The 20314-nt window shown below is 37.2% G+C and overlaps 1 protein-coding gene and 1 long non-coding RNA gene across 3 annotated transcripts in view; one reads left to right on the top strand and one right to left on the bottom strand.

Annotated features, from left to right (window-relative positions):
- Positions 1 to 20314, top strand: part of RERG (RAS like estrogen regulated growth inhibitor) — a 113486-nt gene that overhangs the window by 57136 nt on the left and 36036 nt on the right.
- On the bottom strand, positions 6829 to 10192 carry LOC144332801 (uncharacterized). Its single transcript, XR_013400922.1, has 3 exons — positions 10045 to 10192; positions 7778 to 7879; positions 6829 to 6916 (listed from the first exon to the last, which is right to left on the bottom strand). It is a non-coding gene; the product is annotated as an uncharacterized LOC144332801 (long non-coding RNA).

Genomic DNA, 20314 nt, shown 5'->3' with positions numbered 1-20314 from the left:
CCTTCGTCATAAAAGCAATGCTATAGGACCTATCTCTAAGAATGAGAGAAAACTCTAATGGGGTTCTTAATTATGGACTTTAAGCCTGTATAGTTAATATTTATGTGCCCAAGCTCTCCCCAACCCTCTTAGCTGGAGGATTTATCTGATATATTAGAAGATTTGATCTCCTGATTTCTTTTTCTATTCTGATTGACCCAAACCATACTTTGTCCTGGCAGCAGTCCTTGGCCAGGGCCGTGCCTGGGCCTTGGTTCACTCAGTGTATAACCAGAGTAGCCTACCATTTCAGCAATGAGATTTGGGTCCTTCAGCCCTCAAACATTCCTCTTCCCGTTGCTTTGCTCTTGTTCTGTGTAAGTATCCTGAAATTCATAAGAGATTCATTTTGATTAAGGCAGTAGTCTCATTTTTCAAGTCTTTCTTTAGACAACACTTCCTCAGAGAAACTTTCCATTCCTACCACTAGTCTAAGTTAGAGTATATTTCTACAATGCTCTCGAATCTCCTTACCCAAGGGTACAGGTACTGAAGATACTGGGTTTAAATTTTGCCTCCGCCTCTTGGTAACTGTATGAAAAGTATTTAAGCTTCACAAGACTTAATTTTTAAACCTGTGAAATGGGAATAATAACAGAATATACTTCTTATGTTTTGGGAAGAGGATTTTTAATGCAAAATACTTAGAACAGTGCTTGGCACATGATACATGGTCAATAATATGGTTTGTTGGTGTTATTATTATTAGTATTGTTAGTATTGATTCTTTAATTATATATCCTTACCACCAGATAGTAACCTGCATGAGGGCAGAGACCATAGGTTTTGTGTATGGTTCAAGTCCAGGCTCCTAAGATAGGGTCTGATTCAGAATAGGTGCTTGATAAATAATCAATCAAGTGAATGAATGAGTCTCCAAAATCGCTTTCTAAAATGCATGTGCTTCTGCGAGAATTAATTGAGTACATCAGCTATTCATGGTGAGTGAAGGGGATCTGGCTGGTTCCTGAACAGGCAAAATGTTAATGGGAAGAAGGAGGAAGGGAGGTCCAGAGTGTTTGGTGAACAGGTCTGTGCACCGTACAAGGGGCTTTCAGGAAATAGTTTATTATTTCTGAGACAGGAGAGGACCTAAGGAGAAGATGAACATTCTCCAAAGAATACACTTGTTGACTGATGTTTTCCTTGGGTTGGTCCATACATAGAGATTATATTGTGTGACACAGTGGCATACTTTATTTGTACTAGATAGAGCTCAACACTAAGTGATGGCCCTGTTTCTTTCTTTTTTTTTTTTTTCTTTTTTCCTGAGATGGAGCCTCACTCTGTCTCCCAGGCAGCAGTACAATGGCACTATCTCGGCTCACTACAGCCTCCACCTCCTGGGTTCAAGCAATTCCCCTGCCTCAGTCTCCCGGGTAGCTGTGACTACAAGCACACGCTGCCACACCCGGGTAATTTTTGTATTTTTAGTAGAGATGGGGTTTCACCATATTGGCCAGGATGGTCTTGATCTCCTAACCTGGTGATCTGCCTGCCTCGGCCTCCCAAAGTGCTGGGATTATAGACATGAGCCACCGTGCCCAGCTGATGCCCCTGTTTCTGAGTATTATTCCCTATGGCTTTAATGCTTGTTGAGCAACCCCTGATGTATTTTTCCAATTCATTTCTTACATTTCCACCTCCACTATGCTGCCATCCAAGCTGTGGGGATGCATTGATTCTTGACTTCCAGCATTCTATGTAATGCCTTGAACAAAGCATGATCATAATTAATATAATTATTTTTCATATGCAAAGTATTTTATTGTGGCAGTATCTCTTTTGATCACTAAAATTACCTTGTGGGATAAATAATGTAAATATTACTGTCATTTCTATTTTAGACATGAAGAAATTGAGACTGAAAAGTTAACAAATCTAAGGCTACACTCCAAATTCCGCATACCTTCTGCTGTGTGATTTTTTTTCTTGTTTCCTTTATAGATGGAGCCCTTAACAAAAGTTTTGAAAAACGCTTAGCAAAAGTTTTCTTAAAAGCCCTGTTTCAGCTGCACCTGAGATGCCTTGCCCCTGCTGCAATCCCTGCGTGCCTCATTTCAGCTGGTCAAGTGGCCGGTACCCACGCATGGTTACCGTCCTGCCCAGCGAGGGTCACAGTGCTTTGTACTTAGAATCCATGAAATACACAATCTAACACTACTCTTTTCAGTACAATATCAAGAGAAGGATTCAAAACAAAAAATGACCAAAATGTGTGCCTATATGTATATGCACACATATAGACATGTACAAATAAAAACTGCTCAACTGTGGAGAACTGTACTTAGCCATTATAATGAAACAGATTTGCTGTTTTATACAAGTAGAAATTTGGTATAGATACTAAATGGTTGTGTTCCTTTTTCCCTCTATTTTCCAAAATGTATGATAATCTCTACAGTTCTCTTCCTTCTTATATTGACAATGGAATATCAAAATTTTCTCAATTGTCTTAGGCCAAGATGCATTAAATCTCGCCCTTTTCCATTGTTTGGAAGATAAATTTGGTTGGAATTTTTTTGTTGTTGTTTGTTTTGTTTCCATTAAGATTTTTAAAATTGTATCAATAAATGTAAATGCGTCCAAATCAATAACTTTTATTTAAAAACTAAAAATCCTGATAAGCCAAATATGAAGTTTAAAATATATAGTTAAATCAATAATAATTCTCCCTTCTGTAAAAGAAAAGAATCATCTGTATGTAAGAACTAAAATATATTTCTGTACTAGTAAGGCAAAAAAATAAGGCAAAAGCATGAAGTACTATTGTGGTTTTACACCACAAATGGTGGGGACCTGTCAAGAGGGCACAAGAGCCAGCTTGAAGGGGCTCTCACTGGCTTTACTTTGTCTCACTGAGACAAAGTAAATAATGTCAGTAATGGATCACAATCCATTGAACAAAAAAAAGAATACATGGGTATAAGAATACATGGGACCCCCCTGTTGATATAAACAGTAAGTGTATAAAAAAATCAATGGGGAGAAAGACAAGTTCATTCTTACAATAGAATATCAACCAATAAAGGCAGAAGAAATGACAAGTTCGAAAACTATCATTCGGAAATTATCAAAATAATTGATTCAGGTAGGAGACACCAGTGGAGACTGAAACTAATGAGTGAATGTGTGGTGAGGATCAGGATATTTACACAGTTGCAAAATATCTTTCACAGATTTCTTATTAATTACCAGATAGAAAAATAATAACTTTACAGTGGAAAATTCTTAAAAAAATGCCACCTTAATAAAATAAAGTTCATGTCACCGATCATAGACCAACAACATATGCCTCCTGATATGAAGCACTAAGAAGGACACACATCCCTCTAGCATTTTTGCCCCCAAATACCTAATCTGAATCTAATTTTGAGGAAGTATTAGACAATTGAGGGACATTTTAGTCTGTCTCTCTTCAAAAACTGTGTACTCTTCAAAATTCCTTATACTCTCCAAAAATGGCAAAGTTGAAATATCCTTTAAAAAAAAATACTGAGAGGCCAGGCACAGTGGTTCACACTTGTAATCCCAGCACTTTGAGAGGCTGAGGTAGGTGGATCACTTGAGCCCAGGAGTTTGATCCCAGCCTGGGCAACACAGTGAGACCCCATCTCTTAAAAAAATGCAAAAATTAGCCAGGTGTGGTGGTGTGTGCCTGTAATCCTAGCTTCTTGGGAAGCTGAGATGGGAAGATCACATGAGCCCAGGAGGTCGAGGTTGCAGTGAGCCAAGATTACAACACTGTGTTCCAGCCTGGATGACAGAGCGAGATTCCAACTCAAACAAAAACAAAAACAAAAACAAAAACAAAAACAAAACAAAACAAAAACTGAGGAACTATTCCAATTTAAAAGAGTGTAAAGAGTTGTAACAACCAAATGCTATGTTCAGTCCTAGATTATATCCTGGACCAAGGAGAGGAAAGTAACTAGAAAGGACATTATTGGGACAATTGAAGAAATTCAAATATAGACTGTGGATTAGATAATGTTATTGCATTATGTTAAATTTTCTGATATTGATAACTGTATTTTTGTTATCTTGCAAAATATATTTATTATGAGGTATAGATATTGAAACACTTAAAGGTAAGGAGGCAAAATGCCTCTAACTTATTCTCAGGTGGTGCAGAAAAATGTGAATATGTGTGTGTATATGTATTTATTTATACATATATATTTATATATGTATAGAGAGAAGAGAGAGTGAATGATAAAACAAATGGGAAAAATGTATAAACAGTGTGTGGATCTGGATAAACAGAATATGAGAGTTATGTAATCTTTCCTCATAGCTTTTTTCTACATTTGAAAATATATACAAAAGAGTGACAAAAAATGTTGAAAAGCAAAATTTTCTCATCAGTAAAGGCAGTCATTTACATTTCACTGTGATGGAAAAGAAAAGCCTGGCTTATTCAAATAAGCAGCCAAAGCTCTTATTTCCTAGTCATCAGTTATCTTTGTGTGCTTTGAAGTTAGGGTTATCTTTCATGTTTGTATTGTTTTTATTTGTTTGTATCTGTTAAGTATAATGTGGGAACCAAAAGGAGCAAAAATGGGACACTCTGGTAAGTTATCGCTACCACTTTAGGGGACAGGAAGCAACTGACAAGCTTTAACACTACATTTTCATGGTCGTTTCCCAAGAGTGGCCATAAATTACATCCTTCAAGTCAGTCCCAACTAGTGGGAATTCATATGAAAAGTTACTTGCTAGTTCTCAAGCTTCTTGCACGTCCCTCTTGACATTTTGTCATAGGAAAACTGGGGGTGGATGGATTGTAAAATATTTCTCAACATTACAAAACATTTTAAAGATGATAGCAGACCTACACTCATATCTGCTGATTATAAATAATTCTAAGCTATTCTGGTATGCCCTGAGCATCTGTCTTATATGCAAAATAAGTGGCCTCTTCTGTTTTCTCCTGTCTTCAGGAACTGTCTGTCTCTTTTCAAAAACTGTCTATTCTCAAGTTTCATTCCTACAATGCAGAATGAAAAACAGAGACCATCCACTAAAGTGGAAAATCTAGAGCAACTCCAAGAAAAGAGGCTGAAAGAAAAGACAGCTGAGAGATGTCTGACAGACTTGAAGATAGTTTCCATTTTCCCATTTTGCAATAAGGGCAATGGCTCCTCTAACAACAAAGCCTGAGTTAGCATTTTATCATGTATTACCTCATTTAATCCCCTCAATATCTCTGTGAGATAGGCACTATGTTTATCCCTATTTTGTAGCTCAGATACAGGTTTAGAGGTTTAGAGAAGTAAATAACTTGTCAAATGTGAGTAGTAGGGTTGAGATTTGCATGAGTAGTAGGGTTGAGATTTGCACGAAAATGTGCCTGAATTCAGGGTCTGACTAAGCTTAAACTGCCTTGCTTTATTGATTATATTGATCACTCTACTTCTTCCTCCTGAGAACTCGCAAAGCAATGATAATACCATTCGGCTCTTGCATAATTTGTTGCACATTCTTGTTTAGAAAGAAAATACTAAACTCTTAGAGATTTTCTGAACCTAGCAATTTCATTAACAAGCATTCCTCAAGTCTACAGGTCAAATGTTTTGATACTCACAGTGTTACTTCTTGTGAAAATGTTGAAGTGATTTCTGAATCATCAGAGAGATAGAGATTAAATTGACACTATTTTAAAAGTTGGTAATTATCATACAATTGCATGAAAGCTGATGTGGTATTTATGGTAAACTTCCGTATCAGGATGGGTAAGCCTCTATGGCAAGGTTCTTAACCTGAACTCCAGATCCAGCAAAGGGTCCACAGGTGGATTTCAGGGGGTCTGTGGACTTGTATGGGAAAACATTTCATCTTCATTTCCACACACCCTTAAATGGCATTTGGCACTGCCTTCCATGATAAATGTAGAAACAAATCACAGTGTTAGCACTACCTGTGACTTTGTCCCTAATAGAAATGATGGATATTTCCATTCGTATCGGTTGTTGCTGATATCTCAAAATGTTATTTTTAGTCATCATTAATGTGAAATCATAATTAATAAGCTCAACATCAGATTATACTGAACATATTAATAAAGAATATAATTACTATCACCTATTTATTTTTTAAAATGTTTTTTGTAACAGTATATCAATATTTCTAAATATTTTTATAGAGCTATTTCAACCTAGTTGATTTTATTTGTAATGACATATTTTATATATATTTAAAAGTATTATTATGAGAAATAGTTCACAGGCTATGCACAAATGGTTCACAGCACAAAAAGAGTGTAGGATCCGGTTCTAGAATATAAACTTCATTGTAGCCCTAGTGGAGAATACCCTCGCTTAACAACTAGCTGCTTTCAGAGTCCCCTGGGGACCCTGCAGTGGCCCCAGGAGTAGAGAAAGGCTGTAAATGCTAGAACAAGAGAATTGTCAGGTACTACCAAGCAGTGCTACCCACCCTTCCCAATTAGAAGAGAGGAGTCCCCCAATCCCACCCACTTTCAGGCCCTAGTTTCTACCCAACCACATTATTTGTTCTTCTTACTCAATTTTAATGAAAGCGGCTCTTCTGGCAACAACTTCATTGCGACCCCAGTGCTCTGGGGAGCTGGGCCTGTGTCAGCAGGCCACAGGGGTGGATGAGAGCCAAGACTTTTGTGATTGCCTCCACCCTCATTTTCCTGTGGAAACACAGCTCAGAAGGACTATGCTGGAGGGTTGATCAGCTTAGTTATATATTTGCTTTGCGGAAACCTTAAGTTGCCCTTTTAAGTGTCATTTTCTCTCATTTCATTTTTTTAATCCTTTATTTTCCAACAGACTGGTTCTGGTCACACCTACCCAGGTGGCACCAGGTGTGTGCATGGTTTTCCGAAAGTTACAATGCAGTATAGACACTGGAAAATGAAGATGAAAAAACACGGTGGTGTTAGATTACTTTATATACTTCAACACTATGCCTGCTTTTTCCCTTGATTTTTAATTGTCTGTTTTATATTCATTATTTAGTTTTTTTTCCAGTCTGAATTATCTCTTAGCTGAGTTTCTTATCCCAATTAATCATTTTATACATACACTGGTTTCTTTTCCAAGTCTCTTTATAAAGCAAGAATCAAGGTGAGGTGTCAGTGTCTAAAGCCTTCACACTTAGCAACTTAACATTTTAAAAAATGAAAATATATAATACTACAATTTCATTCAAATTAACTATTCTAAAGCTCCTCCATCAAATATTGGGAAAGACCCTTTTGAAGTTTAATATATTTTAAAAATTCTAGTTATGAAAATTCTGTTTGCATAATAGTCTTTAAGTTGCTGTCTCACCTAAATAAGACACAGAGGCACTATTTATGAATATGATTGCTGAGTGAGATTGAGACAAATTTCATCCTACATTGATTGGCCTATTTGGCAGGAGACCAATGAGCTGCCACATAATGTACGCACCAGAAGACTGGCTATGTTCTTTGGCTATCAGTGGATGTCCATGGTTGCTGCTTATAATTGCAGTGTTTTTCCCATTCCGCAAATTTCTCATTAATCGGGTTACTTTAGCTATTTGGCCAAATATTCCTCAAAGAAAATGAAATACAATCAATCCCTGATTCTTTTCTGATGATTGGAGACACTGCTCTCCTTCATAAGGAACAATAATCAAAGTAGAATTTATATTTGGCTTCATAATGCCATATGTGAGTTTTTCCACCAGATTTGCCCTCTTAATTGCTTTGGTCTGGCAAACTTTAAAAGGAACTTGCCTTATGTGGACAGTAGTATGAGGTTGTCCAGAACCGAACCGGGTGGTTGGGCAATCTGAACAAAACTTCTGTGCTCTATTGATTGCCAGGGAGACTCGGGGGCTAAATGGCAAGCCGAAAGACAAGAATTCAGAATATATAACTCTACTAGTTTGCTAGCACTGCCTTAACAAAGTACCACAAGCTCGGGGGCTTAAACAACAGAAATTTACTGCCTGATGGTTCTGGAAGCTGGAACTCCAAAATCAAGGTGTCAGAAGGATTGGTTCCTTCCAAAGTCTATAAGGGAGAATCTGTTCCCTGCCCCTCCCCTAGGTTCTGGTAACCTCAGGCCATCCTTGGCTTGCAGATGGTGTTCTCCTTATGTTTCCATATCATCTCTCTGTGTGTGTCTGTCTCTGTGTCCAAATTTCCCCATTTCGTAAGAACATAGTCATATTTAATTACTTAGGACTTACCCCAGTGAAATCATCTTAGCTTGATCATCAACAAAGATCTTCTTTTTAAATAAGGTCACGTTCACAGGTACTAAGATTAGGGTTTCAATGTCCTTTGAGGAGACACAATTCAACCCATAACACTATCTATCTTGAAAAATCACCAGAGAGGATGATTTAGCCATTGGTAAGGTTGATGCAAATCATATAATTTCCCTTCAGTCAATGCATTTATTCTAGGGGCCATATTTAGATGATAGGCTGCCAAAAGCAATGCACCATGAATATTCTTTTTCTGTATATTATAAAAGTTATTCAATTATTCCTGGATTTTCCAGGAACTGTGGTTTTCTATTTCCTTATGAACCTCAATGGTATTTTTCTGAATCTTACTGTTTTCCTTCTATTTATAAATACTAGACTCTCCCACTTGAAGCAAATGTCTAAAGATCAGGGTAAAAGATCTCTTTTGTGAGCAAAGTGCATGTCTGGGGCCGTGTTATTTGAGAAATTTAAGATCATCCATTTCAAACATTCAAAGCCTATACTGGTGGTTCATATTTTTCAACATCCAGAACAGTAACCTTCACAATGGTTAGTTGCGTTCTCTAAAAGTCGCAGATAATTGTTATCACATTTAAAATCAAGCACCCATCACAACTCCCCCATTCTTTCTTTTAGGAAAACCTACAGAAACCTTGGATGACCTTAAAGACTCTATGGAAAGGCTGGAAAAACACTGACACAGAAAACAAATGTGTTACAAGTCACATTTTTTCCATTACTTAAGGGAAATTGTGGTCCTAATTTTTTTCTTAATCTCTCTGCTAAGTCTAAATATGTGACTCACCCAAACTACCTCATTCTTAGACCATAAATATTAGGAGTGATGACTTATAAGGGGGTCATGTTCCTGTGTGGTAAGTAAATACTTGTCTGCACATATTAATTTAACAAGAAAATGGCATTTTCCTAAGTAGCATAACATCAGAAACAGTAGAGAATTTAATATAAGTAAAAAGTAGTATTATTTTTGAAGAAAATTATTATGAGGAAATAATTCTTTTTTTTTCAAAGAGTAATATAATATTAGGCTTTAATACCTAAGAACATGCAAGCTAGATCTGGTTCCAATCCAAAAAAGTTCTATGAAACTTCAAATACTATGTGAAGGCTAACTTTTAAAAATATATTTCTTCAGAGCAAATTTCTATTCCTAGTCCATGGGAAACCACAGGGAGGTGCTCCAGCTGGACTGGTTTCCTCAATTCGAGTCATCCTTGTCCAGTTTCCTTCTTAGGGCACTGCTACATGAAAACCTGATGTGTTTGTGTTCTTGCAGCAAACTTCTACTCTGTTGTATCTTGGCTCAGGCAGGACAAAATGAGGCTCTCCATCTCTAGGAGGTGGCTTGCTTCAGAGCCTTCTCTGTCCAAAACAAGAGTTTTTCCACTTTGTTTCTCTCTAGGCTTTTGAAATTAGAGGGGAAACACTATGGATAACAGCTTCAGAAAATATGAAAAGCCCACCTATTACAGCAGATGGGACTGAAGTATCGGTCGATATCTAAGGCAGGTGAATTGGTGCATTTGAAGCATTCCAAGTCAGTAGGACAGCCAGAAATATGAAACGAAAGGCACTAATTTCCCTTAGCAATGAAATTTTGACTCCTATGACTTTGCTAATGCTGTGTTCTGCTTTCCTTTCTGCCTATTCTATTTGTACAACCTTCTGCGCCTTCCTCAGATGGCTTTCCAAAACATCTGTGGGCAATATTCCCTTCAGTGAACAGCAATGGTACTTAACAGTGCAAAACGAAACAGCATCTACCTTCTGCAGTTTATAGTTCCCGAGTTATTTCATGTGCCTTGTGGTTATCTCAGAAGCCCTTTATTAATCTCCGAACTGTAGGCAAGAAGGTGGTCTTGTCATCATGGTAATAACTTCAGTACTTAGCACATGGAACACAGCATTTCTTGTAAAATATTTTTACAATCAGGTGGTTGCAGCAATTTTAAAAGAGTCATAACACTAAAGGTAGCATGCAGTTCATGAATTCCTTCATCAGGAGGAAAAGACTGACCTGATTTATAAAGGCAAAGGAAGCATAATAAAAGTGGAATTCTGTTAAGCTAACCATATTAGCTCTCTTTGCTAAGAGTTAGGGGGTGTCCAAGGTTTCCCAAGAAAACTTTGTATATTCTGGCAGTGCCCTCTGGTGGATGATTTACAATGATCCACTACCACTCAGTTCCTGGACATTACATTTCACCTGAAAGATTTCTGCCTTTTGTCACCACTTAGCATTTTCCCCCCCATCTCAGGATGAATAGTGTTTTCTTTCAAAGTTTCTTGAATATCTACATCTACCATCTACAACAAATGCCACTGGATTGTGGTTTGTAAGGAATATCTAAGGTGAATTCTAGCAAAGTGAGTATCAGTTTCTACCATTTATTACTTTCAAAGTCATTAAATTGCTAATATGGGTGCAATTTGGCTGTTGCGTGGAAACGCTTGGCTTGGGTGTGTTTATGTAAATGGTTCAAAGCTGCGGACTGTGTATCTGGCAAGCGGCTTCCACGAAACAAAGGAGAAATAAGCATGTTTTCCATTTAGAAGACATGTGGTTCTTATTGCCTCACCGAGATTGGTTTTTGTTTTACTTTGTTTTATTTTCAAAGTCAGTTTTCCACTATAAAATTAATGTGTTCATTATAGAAAATGTAGAAAATACAGAGGAAAAAATCACCCATAGTCACAACAAAATCAAGATTGATTGTGGACATAGCCTACGGAGGTAGGATGCTTCCCTGGGGTAGCTTTTAGAAGCAGGCTCTAGTGGACCAAAGGGGAGCATGGCATTAACCTTCCACAAGCTGTTTTCTGTATTTATAAAGTACGACAACAATATTGCATGTATTATGTACTTTCATTTTCTGTCTCAAATTCGGTATGGAGATTGCATAATAATAATAGCAGCCATTTATTCGGCACAGAATTTCAAAGCCTAAACCTAGAGTTGCCCTTTGCCTCCTGGAGAACAAAAGTTCAGCCCACACTCAATTCTTCCCTATAATCTCCCACATCTCTGCCAAGATTTATTCTTGTAATAGTAATAACTGCTGTTTAACAGGTCCTTATTACACATGAGAATGCAGTGATTAATATGCAGCCTGTTTGAATTTCAATTCTGGCTTTTCCACCTAGTAGGTGAGAGATCTTGGATGAGTAATTAAAGTCTCTGCTTCAGTTTCCTTTATTGTAAAATAAACGCCCTGCCCCACAAGGTTTTTTGGAGAAAATTAAGTCCCTAGAACAGAGCTGGGAACATGGGAAGGACTCTATAAATGTTAGTTATCATTATTAATATATTATGATATATTAGTCATGATACTAAGTTTATTATTATGCCATTTACTCCTCATAACAATCCTATGAGTTAGATATTCTTTATCCCTGTTTCAGGTAATGAAAATGAAACAGAGAGCTCCAATGACTTGCCCAAATCACATGGCAAGTTACAATGTTGAGCCTAGATATGAGCCTACATTTGATGGTCTGTAAAGTTTGAGCTCTCCATCTTGTTTTGGCTCTGATAGGTTAGCTATTATTTTGCTTGTTTGTTTAATTTGTATTGAAGGATAAAATATACTTAATATATAAAAATGCATAGATCCTAAGTTTAAACCTGTGTGAATATTCCCAAATGAAAAACGCCTGAGATACCATCACCGCATCTTTACCAGATCCCAAAAAATCTCCTTGTGCCTGCATCCAAAAGTGACTACTAAGCTCCCTTCTAATATCATAGGTGTGTTCCAAAAGTGAGCAATCTTGGCCTTCTATCTACTCTCCCTCCCCCTTCTTTCCCCCAGTAGCCTTCAGGGGGTTTCACAGAGCAAAGCTGCATAGTAGGAGAACCACTGTCTATACCCTGGATATGCAAATGCATTCATCTCAGTAAGTTGTAACTCTCAGGAAGGAAGGATTCTAAGGCCATAGAGCACAAAGGAAAGTATGCCATGATCAATTAGTAATGTCTGTCATAGACATGAAATGAGGATGGTGGAGGTCTGTAGGCTGGTCCTAGACACCATTTATGAACAGAAACAACTTTTCTTGAAAGTATTTTATTTTCTATCATTTCTAAATCCAGTGTCCATGTGAATTGGCATGTTGGCATAATCAAGCTGTTGGCTATTTAGTACAAATAGGCTAAATATTAACCTAGGAGTCACCTAGGTGCATGTAACTTTCTGCATTTGTCCAGTAGATCTTTTGGGAGAAATTACTGGAAGTAGAATTCCTTTCATTAAAGTCTCCACCCTCTTCTATAGAAGTAGCACTCTGCCCCTCCAGTATGCAACACAGGTCACATTCTGCCATGAGCTAGTGTTATTAGTGAACATCTTTCTCCCCATCAGAACTGCAAAGCCCTTGAGTGCTAATTCTGTCTTGTGCTTTCATGTGTCATCCACCTCCCCTCCCACCAGTGCCTAGCACTGGTGTTTTCTTTGTTCATAGTAGGTGTGGATACATTTTTTTGGCTTTAAATATAAAGATACATTTTACTATTAATATTTTAAAATATGTTAAGAATTCAGTATCAGAATCCAGTCTATATAAGGAAAGCCTGAGATGAAGTGATAAAAAAAATGAAAATGTTCTTGATTTTTCAGAAAGAACAAATAAGCAAATAAACACAGCCCTGTTTTTCTCAGTCACTATTGGATATTGAACATTAAGAGTTAAAGGACTACAAATGAATTTAATGAAACTGTTGCCCAAATGATTGATGTTCATGTACAGACCAAAATTTCAGTGCTAAATAGACATGTTAATAATGATGCTGCAATATACGAGTATTTAAAAATCTCTAAATTCCTGGGCAATTAGTAGTTGTAATAAAAGTGACTTTTACTTATCCACTTCATGACTCCTCAATGTCTCTGCACTTGCTTGGCATCAGTGGCTTATTTAACAAGTCACTGCACACAACTTGTATTCCTTAATAATGAATACACTTAGATTATTCCTTACAAAGTTTCCTATGCTTACATGGACAGAAATATATTCCCAGTGTCTTAGGTTTGATTCTTGCAACACTCAGCTCCATGTTCTTCCAGAAACAGGAGGCTCACTGTAGGTGACCAGCACTGGCATGGTCCTTCATTTGCTGTTTGTTTTCTAGATCATTTCCCACCCTCATCCCCGCCCCATTTCTACCTTCTTTATTCACACCTTCTTGTTTTATTCCAATTAACATTTCCAGTCTTCCTTTTGAAAATCCCGGAAGTCCCCATAATGGCCAGTCTGCCTAGCTGTCTGGGCGTCTTCTGACTTTATTACCTATAGTTCACTTGTAATTTGTTTTGTTTTGAATCCACCTATAGATAGCCTTGTCTTTTGGAAAACATCTCTCTCTGGCTTTTTTCTCTCAGTTCACATTATCTAAGAATATATTCCACTCACTCCCTGGGCTAGAAGGATGTAATCATACTGATCAGAAGGGCTCCCTGGCTTTGGTTTGCAGAATATGACTTTACACAAATAGTATAAATCAAAATGATTAAAATCTAGGTCTGCACAGGAACATCATTTCAACTTCTGCAGTGTTTTCTTGTGTCTACCCACTCTGTAAGTGGAGATCCCAGATTTGGACACTCTTCCACGTTATTCTGGGAGAATCTGATGTATGTTTTACGTGTTTCATGTACACAGGTTAATAATATTATCCACTGAGACTCATAGATGTGCTGTCCAATTCCTGAGACTTATTTTTGATGGTATAGAAATCGTAGAAGGATTCCTTTCCATTTTAAATGAACATACATTTTCCCAAGTAGAAAACAATTCCGTGGTCTCTCTCTTTTTGGTTCAATATCTAAATACATGAATTTCTTACAATTTACCTCTTAGTTTGTTCTGCTCTGATCCTTAGTTGAACATTCTGGGGTAATAGTGTGTTTGCTTTTGGATGTTCCTAAACAAGTCGTCACGTTTTGAAACAGGTGTTCTAGATTAGTGGGCATAACTTCAGATACATGTTCTACATGTATATGTATTTTAAAACAAAGTTTCAATGTCCCTGCCCTCACTATTCTTGAAAATAAATATACACATGTAGAACTACAGTTAGGAAGTGATTCCGCTTTTTCTCCATCTTTATTCAGATTGTTTTGTACTGAATTAACTAAAAATTGTTCCCCCAAATAAATACCCCTCTCGTTTGGCTTGTAAAGACAGTTTTAGTGAAACACGGTTACAAAATGCTTTTTTTTGCTGAAAGCAAATTTTACAATAGAAATGATGTCCGTTTGCAAACCTAGATTTTAATCATTTAGATTTCTAATATTAATGGAAGGTCATATAATTCTGCAAACCAAGGCCAGGGATTCTTTCTTGTCACCAGTGTAATTATAAGTTTCATCCAATGTTTACTAGGGGATGGTGAATTCATTTTGTTAAAATGAGATCTGGCATGAACTTTTACTCCAGGCTTAACTGAAATAAACATAGCCTTAATTTTTTTTTTTTTTGACTTCACTAAATTAGATTTAGAAGCTGGACACAATTAAAAGCTTTAGAATGTCAAAAAGAAGGCGTGTTTGAAGGAGATGTAGGCTTTTCTTTTAAGAATATTTGAATAAAACCTAAATAAAAGTGAAACCAAAGAGAGGGGTTGTTAATGTAATATTTCCAAGTTGATTTACTTAAGGCTAATCTGCATATGTTTGTACTGCTCTCCAATGCAACGCAAAGGCCAAATCGCTGAAAGTAAACAGGACTTGGGAAGCTGCTTGCTCAGGAATTCAAAGCCTAGCCTTCATTCTGCTCTTAACTCGCAGCTGTCAGTTTAGATGGGTCCCATGCTCTGTGCCTGGGAGAGAGTGATTCACTTTACATGCCTATGGTTCTAACGCAAATGGAGAGTCATGTTGCACCTTACATAATGGTACACTAAATTGAATAGCCTGACCTTTCAAGTTGATAGTCCCAGATTTGATTTCCAACAGGGCAGCATGACTAGCTGTGAGAGCACAGGTTAGCTACTCAAGCCATGTAAACTTCAGTTACCTCATCTGTGAAAAGGGAATAAAATACGGACCTTACTTTGCAAGGATAGTGTATGGAAAGAATGTATGGAGTGACTATGTAATTTATCATGCAAATCAGAAGTTGTGAGAGTGAAAAGGGCATTATTAAAAATTATGCTGGAATGATCTCTGTAAAATATGGCTATCCCAGGCCAGCCAGGAATATAATATAAAATAACATAATACAGTATTACTATAAATTATTACATTAAATGTAAAATATATATCATGTTTACCATAAGATAAGGAGCCTGGCATATTGTAGCAGTTGGTTTCAGTTCCTTCATTTTTTATTTTGAAACACTTAAAGTTTATTTAACACTTTTGTGTATTATCGCATTATGGCATTTGATAATCACAACAGTCTTGAGAGGCATTTCATTTTATCAATAAGTGTTAAGACTCAAAAAGCAGTACTACTTTTCTTGATATTAAAGAGAGTAACAGAGCTAGGAGAAATCTAGTTTTATCTTTCCAAGCATAGTGTTTTGTTTTTCCTTGTACTACAGATTTCTCCCAAAGGGCTTGTAAACACATTATCTATGCAACTTTGGGTTCATGTGTCTGGTGCAAATTTCTCAATCAACCACTGTAGGCATGGAAAGCAACTGTAACTTTATTTTTTCTTAAAACGAGCTAATTTCTATCTTAACTTTTATTCTGTGTTCTGACATGAAACTTGAAATAGTCCATTTTATGTGAATTCAGCCTAAAACTTCAGATTTCTCTTAGTGGGTTTATGGCCAATTCAGCCACCATGGGGTTCTGCTGTTGCTTCTTTACTCCCTGGTGTGAAATCTATAAGATACAAGGGCTTACGCCAAGCGCTGGAAGGCCTTCATCATTTGGTCAGGCGCAGCTGCTCCTCTGTGCCACCATCCACTGAAGCACCTGAGCACACCTGCTTTTGAGATCCCCTTGTCAGATTGCAGCACGTGAACAGGTCCGGTGACTCTGATGGCACACCTGCGGCACTCTCAGAGCCAGGGAGCTAGCATCGGACACACCTCGGGCCCCATTTGCAGAGTGGCTCTGCGACCCTGTTTGAGATCCATCTGCCTGGCCATCCCGTGAGTGGTCCTTGTTCCTCCTTATCAAAGGGGATTTGGTGAGATCTCTCATGGCCCTGACAGGCTGTGAAGGAGAGGTTCCCCTTGTTCGAACTCCTTCAGAGTTAACCGGGAATTGCTCTAGCTCTTTCTTCTTTAGTCTCGGGTCACTGGCTCAGCCTAAGAGGAAGGGGGTATAAATCCACATCAAAATTTCTCTCCCTTGCTTTTCTAACTCTCCTCTCTTCTTAGTCCAGAAAGGGTGTTTATCTCAGGCCTCTGAGAAAGGGGTTGTTTGGGAACTAGGGGAGCAGAGGGTTCTTGTTAGACTCTAATTGTTAATGCCAAGACATTTGTCTGTTAAAATGTAGGAATGGCTATGTGTGGTTTCTATTTGCATCTGTGCTCTGGTTTACCTTCCCTGTGGGGAGTGGAGATCAAGATCTAACAGAAAGAGAAGGAATGGAAAAAAGAAAAGGAAATTTTTCTGTTAAAAAACACTTAAGTAAATGCTTCACCACATTATTGCTCCCACTCACTTTACAACTTTCTGTCATTTTGTTCTAGTTCTGTTTCTCACAGCATTGTGCATTTAAGCCATATTTGGTCCACTACTAAATAGTAGCTGGATATATCATTAGATTTGTGTGATTCACAATGTTATCTTCAGACCAAATGATGACGGATAAATGTTTATAATGGGCCTGTCTCCATGAATTGTATGTGATTCAGAATCATTTGATAATAGCTTGAAAGCCTAGCTTGACTCTCTGCATTGCCACCCCTCCCTATTCTGTTAAGCCCACTCCATCCACGCGGCCATCCACACCACTCGGCCAACAATTTCACACTGCCACATCCAGTTCCCAGTTCTCATCGTATTTATTTGCAAAATTTGAAACAAGTGATCAATCCCTTTTTCGACGAAAAACCTTCTTTGCACAATTTCCGGGATTCGAAACTTTCCTGGTTTTCCTCCCACTTCCCCTTTCCAATCTCCTTCCCTCGTTTTTACCTCATCAGCCCAACTGTTTAAAGTGCCTCAGAGTTCAGGGTACTCCTACATCTATGCTGTCTTCAAGTGACCTCATTCAATCTTGTGGCTTTAAATACCACCTTCTTACTGACAAATTTGCAAATTTGTACCTCTTTCCTGAATTTCTGCCCTCAACTCCAGACTCTTGCACTCCATGGTCACTTAGCATCTCCATTGCATGTTTAAAAGATATTACCGAGTTATCTTGCACAAAACTGGCTTTTGATCCCTACTCTCCAACCTGCTTTTCCTGTAGTCTTTCTTTATTTCAGGAAATGGAACTTCATCCTTCCAATTTCTTGGCCCACAAACCTTGGAGTCATCCTTCACTCCTCTTTTCCTGTCATACTCCACACCCTTCTTAACCTCCCCACTTACCTCTTCTTCTTCCACTTGCCCTGCTTTGTGCTCTCTATTCCAGCCACACTGGCAGCCTCCTGTTCCTTAAACAGGCCAAGTGCATGTCTGCCTCAGAACCTCTACACTTGTCCTTCCTTCTGCCTGGAACATTCTATCACCAGATACTGGATGGCTCACTTCATCATTTGCTTTGGGTCTAGATGACATCTTGTTAGTGAAGCCTTCCTTGATCACCCTCCTTAAAATAATATACCAGTCGAACCCCTCCAACTCCTCTTTCTTCTCCCTGCTTTACTTTTCTTCATAGCACTTACCACCATATAACATACTATTTATTTATTTATTTGGTTTTTGTTTTAGTATCTGTTTTCCTGTACTAAAATCTAAGGACCATGAAGCTTGAGGGAAGGGATTTCATCTGTTTACATGTCTAGGACCTACAGGAGCCTGCCACATTGTAGCCGCTCAATCAATATTGAATAAAATGAACGAACTTGGGGCCAGTACAGTTACTCAGCAACCAGCTCATTGCCATGCACAGAGTAGGGTATTAGTAAATATTTGTTTCATGAATGAATACAATGGCTTAAATCTATGAGCAGTTGTCTTGAACTCTAAAACTCACAGAAAATAATATATATAATAAATATATAATAAAATATAATATATAATAAATAACATATATGTATTATTACATACGTGTATATATATTATATATACATGTGTGTATATATAATATATACATATATGGGTGTATATACATTTATGTTTTTACTTTATATTATCCACAGTTTTTGTCTTTGTTCTGAGGTTTTCTAGGGAAAATCTCATTAATTACTGTAGAATTTTCTTTTAGTGTTCTTAAGCAAAAGCCTGGCACCTGTACAGGATAGATGTGTTTGGTAATACTTACTAACACTAACCTATTACATTAACATACACACCAGCCCCCATCCTCCAGCAGAGCTTCAGACAGCATGTACGAAAGATCACTAAACCAAATCCTTTGGACTTGAAAGAAGGGTTCTGGGAAGTCACTTTTATTCTTTTTGTCTCCAAATGTACTCCTCCCTGTGGTGCAATTTGCTTTTCTACCTCACACTGTGAAGAAATGGGTTTGGAACAGCTAGAAGAAAGCTAACTAAGTTGTGTGCTTTTGCCAGTATATGTATCAAGACTTGTGCCAGTTATTTCAAAATGAGAATATAACAGATGATGATAGTGTCAGAAAGTGAGTATAAAGAAACTTCAGGGTTTTTTTTAGGTGGTTTAACTACCTAAAATATCTTACGAGGGAAACTAGTGTTACATTTTTATTTCTTCTTTCCTACCCCATCTCTCTCTTCTCTTTCTTGAGACCCAAAGTATTATTATTATCCAGAGAAATGCTAGAAAAAACAAAAGCAAAATAAAGAAGAGGCCAACTGATAAATCGCCATCAAACGGTCCAAAATCGATGCTTAAATTACAGTGCATGAGCCATATCAACCATATAGCTATATTAGGATCATGTGTATAATAAATAAGCATAACAATGCTTTGATGAGCTTTTTAAATTAGTTTACTTCCAAACAAAGAGAACAAAATAGATGAGGTACAAAGTGAAATTTTCTTATAGAATACTCCAGTGTGCTACATGGAAACATTGGTCTGTGTCCATGTTTGTATAGCTGTTAGATTTTGGTTTTGTCTGACAATTTCCTAAGAAATTTACTCTTAGAGTTGCTAGCAAGAGAATATTCCTGTGGCATTTGTGTTGAAAAGAATATAGGATTGGCAAAGTGAATCTGAAGTGGAATCTTCTAATTTGAATAAGGTAATGACTCTTGGATTATTAAGGCTAAAAGATGATATACGTAAATATTTGAGTCTGTGAAATAATTTTTAACACATTTATTAATGGAGAATAATCTATATTTTGTGATTAAATATAAATGTATTAATCAGATATGTGTTCTTGCACATTCTTTAAAGTTAAGCGAATATGAATAACTTGAAAAAGTTAGAAACAAACCAAATAAAACTAATAGAAAAATGTTAAATGCTTGTCAGTTGAGTTCTATTTCTAGACCTACAGTGTCAATGAGGGTAAAATAAATTCCTCTTTGTATTGCACACTTTAAAAATGCTGAAATATATATAACACATGGCTGAGCCCAAATAAATGTGAAAAAATATTGAAGAGACAAGAATAATAGCTGAATAAGGGAGTTCTAGAACCTTACTAGAACAGTAAGCTGGAATAGACTTCTAATTTCAGCCTCGAAATGCAACGAGCTTGTAAGTCATCACTTCCATTCTTACAAAAAGAAAAAGCTAAACAAGCTGAATAACAATCGCTTTTCTTGGACCAGTCAGAATACTAAAATTCCCAGGGAATCCATCGTACCTGGAAATCTGGAAAAAGACAGACAAATACGGAAAATCACAGCCAAGATCGGTTCACCTGAACAGAAGCTGATGGGACTGTGAAATGTTCTCTAATATTAAAAATAGGCAACATTCAAGAACAGATGGGTAATATAAGCAAAAGATAGAAACTTTAAAAAAAATCA

Source organism: Macaca mulatta, chromosome 11, assembly GCF_049350105.2.
Source record: "Macaca mulatta isolate MMU2019108-1 chromosome 11, T2T-MMU8v2.0, whole genome shotgun sequence".
Classification (NCBI taxonomy): Eukaryota; Metazoa; Chordata; class Mammalia; order Primates; family Cercopithecidae; genus Macaca; species Macaca mulatta.
Note: the sequence above shows the minus strand (reverse complement) of the source record. Positions and strands in the feature narration are given on the sequence as shown.